The following is an 11,030-nucleotide window of genomic DNA, read 5'->3' as shown; positions in this document are numbered from 1 at the left end:
TTCCCTATACCCTCCCTCCACCCTGCTCCCCTACCCACCTACTCCCACTTCTTGGCCCTGGCATTCTCCTGTACTGAGGCATATAAAGTTTGCAATACCAAAGGACCTCTCTTCCCAGTGATGGCCAACTAGGCCATCTTCTGCTACATATGCAGCTAGAGACACAAGCTCTGAGGGGTACTGGTTAGTTCATATTGTTGTTCCACCTATAGGGTTGCAGACCCCGTCAGCTCCTTGGGTACTTTCTCTAGATTCTCCATTGGGGGCCCTGTGTTCCATCTTATAGATGACTGTGAGCATCCACTTCTGTATTTGCCAGGCACTGGCATAGCCTCATACGAGACAGCTATAACAGGGTCCCTTCAGCAAAATCTTTCTGGCATTGTGCAATAGTGACTGATTATGGGATGGATCCCCAGGTGGGATAGTCTCTGGATAGTCCATCTTTTCGTCTTAGCTCCAAACTTTGTCTCTGTAACTCCTTTCATGGGTATTTTCTTCCCTATTCTAAGGAGGAATGAAATATCCACCCATTGGTCTTCCCTCTTCTTGATTTTCTTGTGTTTTGCAAATTGTATCTTGGATGTTCTATGTTTCTGGGCTAATATCCACTTATCAGTGAGTGCATATATAATGACTTCTTTTGTGATTGGGTTAACAGGTTGCATTTCTAAAGTTTAAAAAGTTATGTCATTGGTAATGTTACCTCTTACTGGGTTAGGGGGAGATATGAAAGTAATGAAGTTGTATATCCTATGTTCCTAAATTACGGTTTCTTTGTGTTTCTTTTAAGCTGCAGTCAGCCAAGGCCAGCTGGCTTTGTGTTTGAACAGATGAGCTGGTTTGGCATTTCTGGGGAACCAGGGAGAATAAGCCCCTACCCTCAGTTAGAGAACTATCCAGTCTTAAACTACAGGTCCGGCAACCAAAGCCTGGTGTATCCAAAGCATGACAGGAAGCCCTGCTAGGGCAATTAGACCTTCTTTCCCCAGCTCCCTGGCCTCCCAGCATTTGGGAAGTAGAAGTAGGAGGGTCAGGAATGCAAGGTTAGCCTAGGCTATAGAGTGAGTTAGAGGACATGCCGGGCTATCTGAGCTACTACCTTAAAAACCCAGGGACTGCAGAGATGCTTTGAAGATTAAGAGTGCTTACAGGTTTTGCAGAGGACCCTAGCTCTGTTCTCAGAACATGTGTGGTGGCTCACAACCATCTGTAAGACCATTCCCAGGGAGTTTGGAAACTACCCCACTAAAATGCTCTGGGTTGGTCCTGTTTTTGAAGTGAGCATTTGTGTTTAGATATTTTAGGAGCTGGCAGGACATTGGATTACCTACACTGTGGCTTCCTAGCCTCTGTCTTCTGGCTCTCTGGCCCTTCTCTCCCCATATCTGGACTCCTTCTTCTTGATCTTCATCCTCCCTCTCTCTGAATTTCCATCCTCCCTCTCCTGACTCCCTAGCATCACTTTCCCTCCTCCCTCTTCCCAATCCCCATCCTCCCTCACCTGGTGCCTTTTCCTCTCACCTCCCTACTGGGAAGCTACATTTCAGACCAGAAATGGAGTCCTACTGGACCACACCAAGTCTTTGTTCACATCTTTCCTTTCCCTTCTCTTCTTCTCCATCATAGAGCTCAACAGAACACCATAAACGACAAGCTTACTGTCCTGCTTCTCATGGCTTGCTCAACTTGCTTTCTTATAGAACCTGAGACACCAGCCCAGCAATGGCACCACCCACAATAGGCTAGGCCCTTCCCCAGTGATCACTAACTGAGAAAATACCCTACAAGTGGATCTCATGGAAGCATTTCCTCAACTGAGGCTCCTTTCTCTTGGATGACTCTAACTTAAGTCAAGTTGGCATGCAAAACCAGCTAGTTCATGCCCCAAATCCTTTTTGTTAGTAATAAACAAATGGCCAAGAACTCCCCTTCAGGTGCTTCTGTGTCTATTATGAGAATTGGCAAAGAGGGAAGTGATGTGACATCCCAGGGACTTTGTCCATGTTCACTAAGCTTGCCCCACTGGGTGTGGAAGGGTAAGGTGCCATTGTTACACACGCACCCTGACTCCCTCCCCACCGGTGCCCCCTATACACAGACAGGAGAGGGGACTCTCTCCTGCACCTGCAGCATCTAAACTTTGTTCTCTATACTCGTCCTTCTCCTCCAGGGACTCCTCCTTTTTTTTGGAAAATGGTTTAAATTAATAAAAATGGACCTATGAATATGGCTCAGCAGCAGGTATTGCTGAGAGTCCACATCTATACATTTAGTGAACACACAAACCCAGACTTTGGCCATTGCCAAAAACTTCTGAGATCAGCTCCTATCTAGGGTGGTAGGCTGGATTCCTGTAAATTGAGACCTTGTGCCAAATGGCTTGTTATCCTGGGAAAGGGGGTTCTCTCTACCATTCAGGTGTTTTTGTTCAAAGTAGATCACAGAAGCTTAAAAAGCAGAGTTGTGGTTGTAGAAGAATATAAAGAGAGATATCGTCAACGGCATCTCAGGGCTATCAAGGCAGCATCTGCTCTAGAGCAGTTGATTGCCAGAGAGGCCCCAGAACTCGTTTTGAAGCAGATTTGGAACAGCATATCCAGCATTTTTTCTTACGATGCATTTTGCTGGGGGTGATTATATGGTGAAGCCGGTGATGTGTCTGGCAGGGATAAATAGACCCACCTAATCTATCTATCCCCTTGCTATTTCCCTTTGGGTGTAAAGACAATCCATGCAGAAATAGTTTTCACCTTTGAAGGGTTCTTCAGTTCATCTGGTACAGGAGTTCTACAGATTAAACTTTACAAATCAGAATTAAGTTGTTCTCTGCTTTCTGTGTAGTGCTAACAGACTGGCCATAATTTATCACCATAGACTACACGTCTCCCTCTACACATAGAGTTCCAAGTTTAAAAGAGAAAACACCATGAAAAGGGTATCGGTTTAACTTGAATTTTTAATAATAAAGATGAAAATATCTTGTGGCACTAAGATTGGATAAAGGAAACGTCCTTGATTAAATAATATGATACATTCTGTTTGGCCCCCCTTTCTATTGGCCTTGATCTTCGAAGGCATAATTCTGAGCAGGAGAGATCACATCCAGAGTTTGTGCTTTATTCTCTGTCTTGTTATTTTAATCCTTAGCTTCACTAGGGCTGCTCTAAGAATGCCAGACTAGATCACAGATACATAAAAAAGAGGTGTGTGTGTGTGTGTGTGTGTGTGTGCTGTCTAAATCTACCATTGCAAATACAGGTTGTAAAGCTTTTGGGTTTTTGGGGTTTTTTCAATGATATCCCAAAAGTTCCCCATACCCTCCCCCCCACTCCCCTACCCACCCACTCCCACTTTTTGGCCCTGGCGTTCCCCTGTACTGGGGCATATAAAGTTTGCATGACCAATGGGCCTCTCTTTCCAGTGATGGCCAACTAGGCCATCTTTTGATACATATGCAGCTAGAGACAAGAGCTCCGGGGTACTGGTTATTTCATATTGTTGTTCCACCTATAGGGTTGCAGATCCCTTTAGCTCCTTGGGTACTTTCTCTAGCTCCTCCATTGGGGGCCCTGTGATCCATCCAATAGCTGACTGTGAGCATCCACTTTTGTGTTTGTTAGGCCCCGGCCTAGTCTCACAAGAGACAGCTATATCAGGATCCTTTCAGAAAAATCTTGCTAGTGTATGCAATGGTGTCAGTGTTTGGATGTTAATTATGGGATGGATCCCTAGATATGGCAGTCTCTAGATGGTCCAGGGAGTATAGTTTCTAAGGACCTTAGTAGAGAAGAAACTCCTTTAAATCAATGTGAAGGTGGGCATTTGCCTGCAGATCTATAGGGTAGTCTGTGATATTCTATTTGTCCAATTAGGAAATGGCTGCTCAAAACCCACTATTTATCTACTAATTTAAAAAACAGAGATTTACCTTTCATGAGTAAATGTTTGCCTACATATATCTGTACATCACATATATACAGTACCCACAAAGGCCAGAAGAGGATACCAGATTCCATGAAATTCGAATTACAGTTGCTCAAAAGCCACCACATGGGTGCTGAGAATCAAACCAGGACCTCTGCAAGAGCTCTTAACTGCTGAGCCATCTCTACAGTCACAACCAAGACCTACTATGCCTGAGAAATTGCTCTAGTGAACTGGAATTGTTGGGAATGTTTTAAGTCAGAAACCATCTGAGCCCTCTTCTCTAAGCTTAGCATTTGACTAACAGCCGGTAGTATCAACCATTCTGATGAAATAGACAAACACACCACCTTGTTTTCTTCTTATAAAACTGTACTGTTGACTCTTGTCTCCATTGACAAATGGGGAAGCAGATTAAGTTCCTGCTAACAAGTTCCTTTTTCCAACAGATAACTGGCAGAGTCAGGTTAGAAAAACCATTTTTTTTCTGTATCTTCTTTCTTACCTTCTGAATAAAAGAATACTTCCCTCCTCCAAATGTATGGAGAAGAAAGAAATAGATGACTTGGAAAAGTGGTCGGAGATTGACTTCATAGAGCTTAAGCTTGACAAGGAGACTTATTACTTACTATTTTTATTCTGCTGAACCAGAAAATTTCTACAGTTTTGATGTTTAATTTGTTTTGGTGTATGTGGTGTGTGTGTGTGTGTTTGTGTTGTTGTTGTTATTTGTTGTTTCTTTGTTTTTGAGACGGGCTCCCATGATGTCACCTGGAAGGTTGTTCTGAAAGTCACTCTGTAGACTAGGCTGGCTTTGAACTGACATTCATCTACTTGTCTCTGACTCCTGGGTGCTAGGAATAAAGGAGTGTGCCACCATTCATGGGTTGGCAACAGGCATCTTTTAAGAAAGGAGAGAAATTAGAATTCTGAAGTTTAATGACCAACCCATAAAGAATGGTTGGTGTGGCCTGGGAGTGTGCTCTTAAGTTGCTGGTGAGGATCTCTCCAATTTCTTTATGAAGGCACTTAGTGCTATGACTGTTCCTCTTAACACTGTTTTCAGTGTGTTCCATAAGTTTGGGTATGCTGTGTTTTCATTTTCATTGATTTCTAGAAAGTCTTTCATTTCTTTATTTCTTCCCTGACCAAGTTATCATTGAGCAAAGAGTTGTTCAGTTTCCATGAATATGTGGACTTTTTGTTGTTTCTGTTGTCGTTGAAGTCCAGCCTTACTTCATGGTGATCTGATAGAATGCAAGGGATTATTTCAATCTTCTTGTGTCTATTGAGGCTTGCTTTCTGTTTGATTATACAGTGAGTTTTGGAAAAGGTTCTGTGAGGTGCTGAGAAGAAGGTATATTGTTTTGGTTTTGGGTGAAATGTTCTGTAGATATATGTAACATCCATCTGGTTCATAACCTCTGTTAGTTTCATTGTGTCTCTGTTTCAATGACTTGTCCATTGATGAGAGTGGGGTGTTGAAGTCTCTCACTACTATTGTGTGGGGTTCGATGTGTGTTTTGAACTTGTTTCTTTTACAAATGTGGGTGCTCTTTCGTTTGGGGCATAGATGTTCATAACTGAGATTTCATCTTTTTCTTTTGATGAGCATAATGTGTATTTCCCTATCTCTTTTGATTACTTTTGGTTGGAAGACAATTTTATTAGATATTAGAATGACTACTTCAGTTTCTTTCTTGGGACTGTTTGCTTGAAAAACCTTTTTCTAGCCCTTAACTCTGAGGTAATGTGTATCTTTGTTGCTAAGGTATGTTCTTTCTGTACAGGAGAATGATGGCTCCTATTTATATATCCAGACTGTTAGCCTGAGTAGTCTTATTGGTGAATGAGTCTATTGATGTTGAGAGATATTAATGACCAATGATTGTTAGTTCCTGTTATTTTGTTGTTGCAGGTAGTACTATGTGTGTGGGTGTGATTCTCTTCTTTTGGGTTTGTTGCAATATGATTAATTTCTTGTGTTTTCTTGGATATAGTTACCATCTTTGTGTTGGAGACTTTGTTCCAGTATCCTCTGTAGGGCTGAATTAGTGGAAAGATATTGTTTAAATTTGGTCTTGTCATGGAAAATCTAGTTTCTCCATGTATGGTGGTTGAGAGTTTGGCTGGCATTTGTGTTCTCATTCTCTTAGATACTGCATGACATCTGTCCAAGATTGTCTGGCTTTTATCATCTCTGTTGAGAAGTCTGGTACAATTCTGATAGGTCTGACTTTATATGTTACTTGACCTTTTTCCCTTATATCTTTTAATATTCTTTGTTCTGTATACTTAGTGTTTTGATTATTATGTGGCAGGCAGATTTTCTTTTCTGGTCCAATCTATTTGTAGTTCTTTAAGATTTCTTGTATGTTTATGGCTACCTCTTTCTTTAGGTTAGAAATGTTTTCTTCTATGATTTTGTTGAAGATACTTTTCTGGCTCTTTGAATTTGGAATCTTCACCCCTTCTATCCCCATTATTCTTAGGTTTAGTCTTTTTATCGAGTCCCAAGTTTCCTGGATGTTTTGGCCAATGCATCAATTCTTCTATACCTGAGATTCTCTCCACCATCTCTTATATATTTGATGATGCTTGTGTCTGTAGTTCCTGGTTTTTTTTTCCCTAGGTTTTCCATCTCTAGGGTTGCTTCCATTTGTGTTTTCTTTATTGCTTCTTTTCCCATATTTTGGTCTTGGGCTGCTTGGTTCATGTTCTTCATTTGTTTGATTGTATTTTCCTGTATTTCTTTAAGGTTTTTTTGTTTGTTTTGTGTTTGTTTGTTTGTTTGTTTTTTGAGACAGGGTTTCTCTGTATAGCCCTGGCTGTCCTGGAACTCACTTTGTAGACCAGGCTGGCCTTGAACTCAGAAATCTGCCTGCCTCTGCCTCCCAAGTGCTGGGATTAAAGGCATGCACCACCACTGCTTGGCTTTCTTTAAGGATTTTAATTGTTTCCTCTTTAAGGGCTCCTACCTATTTGGCTGTGTTTTCCTGTACTTTTTAAGGGAATTATTTATATCTTTTTAATGGTCTCTATCATCCTCATGAGACAGAATTTAACTTCAGAATTCAGGGCTTGCTGTAGCAGGAGATCTGGGTGCCATATTGCATTGGCTTCTTTTGGTTATGTTCTTGTGCTTGCCTTTTGTCTCTGGTTATCTCTGGTGCTAGCTGGCCTGGGTGTCATGGATTGGAGAAGGCCTCCCAGGAAGCAAGTAGAGCTGTGTGTTCTGGCTTAGAGCAGGTCTCCTGGGAGGCAGGCAGAACTGTATCTCTGGTTAGAGCAGACTTCCTGTGTCCCTAGTTAGAACAACCCTCCTGGGAGAGAGTTGGTGGGCACTGTGGAGTGGGAACTGGGGAATGTGCTTGTTGATCTGCCTTGAGTTCAGGCAGAGGTATAGATCTGGAGGGAGATGAGCTCTAAAAGGGCCAGACCAACAGGTGATTCTTTAAATCTTGAAAAGAGTCAGAGATAAACACAACTTTGCCTGACTATTACAATAACCTTTTCCTTCAACAGCTGCCCCAAACACTGCTTTAAATGGTGAAAAAAAAATGAAGAAGAAGAAAAAAAAAACAAAAACCAGGTGTTAGCTGTAGCAATAATGCACACGTTTTCCACAGAATTGTGTATTACATTCTAGAACTCAGTTACAAAATCACTTATTTACAAAGTCTAGAATGGACTGAGTTGATAATATCTAGATTCAAAAGTTGATCTGAATGTTATAGTAAACTATGCAAATAAAAACAGAAGTTTATTTTCTTGGTGAATCAGTGAGAGCCCATGGGAGCTGGAGCAGATGAGGTTTCATAGTTATCCTACAAATGCCATAACAAATGTTCTAGTTAGGTGAGATTCTACAGTTTCCTTCAGTAATTACAGCCTTGGTGGCTACCCACTCGTCAGAATGCCAACCACCAATATCACTTTCTACTGACTTGTTTTTTGATGCTCTGTCTATTGATACAATGATTCTATTGTTTGCACTACAGGCAGTTGTCAGGTTGGATGTAATGATCTATCTGACAAGCTTTATGTCAGAATATGTAAAAACAGTTTTTAGTTTTTTTTTTTAATTAACTGAAGCATTAGCGAGATATCTAAGTTCCAGAACAGGGGAGGGGAGGCAAGGGGGGAGATTCATCTTGCAAAAACAACCAATTTAAAAGCTGCAAATTGTAGCACCTGACCACAGACATTGTTCCTTACACGGCATTTTGAGTGAATGTTTCTTTTTGGCACTGTGGGTAAAATTAGGTATTGAACAGTGATGTTAGATTGCTCTGTAGGATGACAAACTCTGGAGTGCTGCTCTAAATTGGCCATTATTAAAACATCCAGTCAGTTTATTTACAGTCCATACACCAAGAAAGAGTTAAGGAAAGTGCTGGAAAAAATCATGCTGTGTCCTACTACCTCAGTGAGTGACTGTATTAGGTTTCTGTTTCTGCCTGTCGTCCATGGTGGAAGGAGGTCCTCAGATTAGCATTCCAAATCCTGGAGTCTGAGAGGGAGCTGGGACTTGGGTGGTGCTGTTTCAAGTGTTTGCAGTTTGCTCCTCTCTGGCTCCTTAACCAAGTGTGCAGTCTCTTTTCCAAGAATGCTTGTGTTTGGAAAGTGTTTCGCAGTGGTGAAAAGTTTGAACAGGAAAGATTAATCAAAGGTTGGGTCTTTCATGCTCAGTGCAGAACATGTTTAGTTCTTGGATGGAAGCTCTTCGCCAGGAAACTAGTTAAATAATATTCAGGCGATGAATCTGAGCTCCAGCTGCAGCTAAACTAAAGGTCAGCTTAGTCTCAACTGATTCCTCTCATGTCCAGAAACACTGTGCCACAAGGATTTTCTTCCTATTTCGGTATGGCTCCTGAAGCGTGAGAGTTCCCTAAACAGTTGGGGTTTTTGTTTGTTGTTTACATGAGTGGTTATTTTGAGATAAGGTCTCACATAGCCCAGCCTAGGCATAAAGTTTGTTATGTAGTTGAGCATGGCCTTGAACTTCTGATGACCCTCTTGCTTTTGCCTCCTAAGTTGGAGGATTACAAGCATGCTCCACCATGCCCTGCTAGACTTTTTTTTTCTGACTTGTGGGACAGGGTCTCATGTAACCTAAGCTGCCTTTGAACTCAACGGAGCCAAGGATGACCCCAAGCTCCTGTTTATCCCGCCCCTGTAACTGGAATACTGGAGTCTGTCTTGCCTGTCACCACAGATCAATGACCAGAGACTGAATTGAACAAAGCTATGCTTTATTCAGAGAGCTGGCAATCTGAGAAGAGAGAAGACTAACATCCCTAAATCTCTAACTAGTGCACTTCACAAGGGCAGTTGGCATTCCAGTTTAGTCTTGTCTCTCTGGCCTGTCAATCAAACTTGTCTGAGTTTTTTATGTTGGTGCTTCTGGCCATGTTGCTGACTGCACTTTCCCCCTCGCTACCTCCTCTACACACTATGGTTACTTATTCCCAAGGCTACTGAGCTTCATGTTCCTTCTGTGGCACATCTCTGCTAAATGGTAACTCAGAACAACAATGTTAGCTGTGTGACCTGCAGATTCCTTTCTACAGCATGAAGTGTAAGTGTGCTCTAGAATATGTAGTAAAGCTCCCAATGGAGAAGCTAGAGAAAGTACCCAAGGAGCTAAAGGGATCTGCAACCCTATTGTTGGAACAACATGATGTACTAACCAGAACCCCGGAGCTCTTGTCTCTAGCTGCATATGTATCGAAAGATGGCCTAGTCGGCCATCAATGGAAAGAGAGGCCCATTGGACTTGCAAACTTTATATGCCCCAATATAGGGGAATGCCAGGGCCAAAAGAATGGGAATGGGTGGGTAGGGAAGTGGGGGGCGCTATGGGGGACTTTTGGGATAGCATTGGAAATGTAATTGAGGAAAATATGTAATAAAAATATTAAAAATCAAAAAAAAAATAAAATGTATAGAAGAAAAAAATATATATACTGAAAAAAAAATAATATTTTAAAAATCCTGGGGTCACAAGTCCCTTCCGGTAGGCGCCAGCACCGGGTCACCTTGGGCGCGGAGTCAGAAGACACCCCTAAGGTCCCGAGAGGACTCTCCACGAGGTCTTAGGACCACTGGTGAGTGGAACACATCTTCTGTTCCATTCTGATCGCGTTGAACCAGCATTAGAGAAGCAGGAAACCTGGCCTGACCAGGGTCACAAGTCCCTTCCAGTTGGTGCCAGCACTGTGTCACCTTGGGCGCAGAGTTGGCGGACATCCCCAAGGTCCCTAGAGGACTCGCCATGCGATCTTAGGACCACTGGTGAGTAGAACACAACTTCTGTTCCATTCCAATTGCGTGGGACCTGAGACAGCATTAGGGAAGCAGTAAACCCAGCCTGACCAGGGTCACAAGTCCCTTCTGGTCAGCGCCAGCACCGGGTCACCTGGGCGAGGAGTCTGACGACACCCCCAAGGTCCCTAGAGGACAGCCTCTGAGGCAGACCCCGTTTTGGGCTCCAGACATCCTGGCACCTTCCCTGCCAGAGGAGAGGTGTCCTCCCTGCCTGGGAGGGCTTTGCCTGAGCACCTGGGGAAGCCATCTTGTTTCCCAGATCCCTTTGAGACTAGTCTGCGCAGGTGAGAGTGTGGACTACAGAAGCTAACAGCTTCTGGGACAGGCCCTGTTTCAGGCCTTCCTTCATCTTCTGCCAGGAGGCAAGTCTGAATGCCAGATATCTGTGCACCTTCCCTGCAAGAGGAGAGCTTGCCTGCAGAGAGTGCTCAGACCACTGAAACTTAGGAGAGAGCTAGTCTCCCAGGTCTGCTGATAGAGGCTAGCAGAATCACTAAAGAAACAAGCTCTAACCAGAGACAACTATAACAACTAATTCCAGAGATTACTAGATGGCAAAAGGCAAATGTAAGAATCTTACTAACAGAAACCAAGACCACTCACCATCATCAGAACCCAGCATTCTCACCTCACCACAGTCCTGGGCACCCCAACACACCTGAAAACCTAGACCCAGAGTTAAAAGCATATCTCATGATGATGGTAGAGGACATCAAGAAGGACTTTAATAACTCACTTAAAGAAATACAGGAGAACACTGCTAAAGAGTTACA

At 42.8% G+C, this 11,030-nt stretch overlaps 1 protein-coding gene across 4 annotated transcripts in view; it reads left to right on the top strand.

The window, feature by feature from the left end:
* The window catches only part of Filip1 (filamin A interacting protein 1), a 195,289-nt gene that overhangs the window by 148,138 nt on the left and 36,121 nt on the right, over positions 1–11,030 (top strand). The window lies entirely within an intron of this gene.

This window comes from Mus caroli, chromosome 9 (genome assembly GCF_900094665.2).
Source record: "Mus caroli chromosome 9, CAROLI_EIJ_v1.1, whole genome shotgun sequence".
NCBI lineage: Eukaryota > Metazoa > Chordata > Mammalia > Rodentia > Muridae > Mus > Mus caroli.
This window is presented reverse-complemented; position numbering and strand designations above follow the sequence as displayed.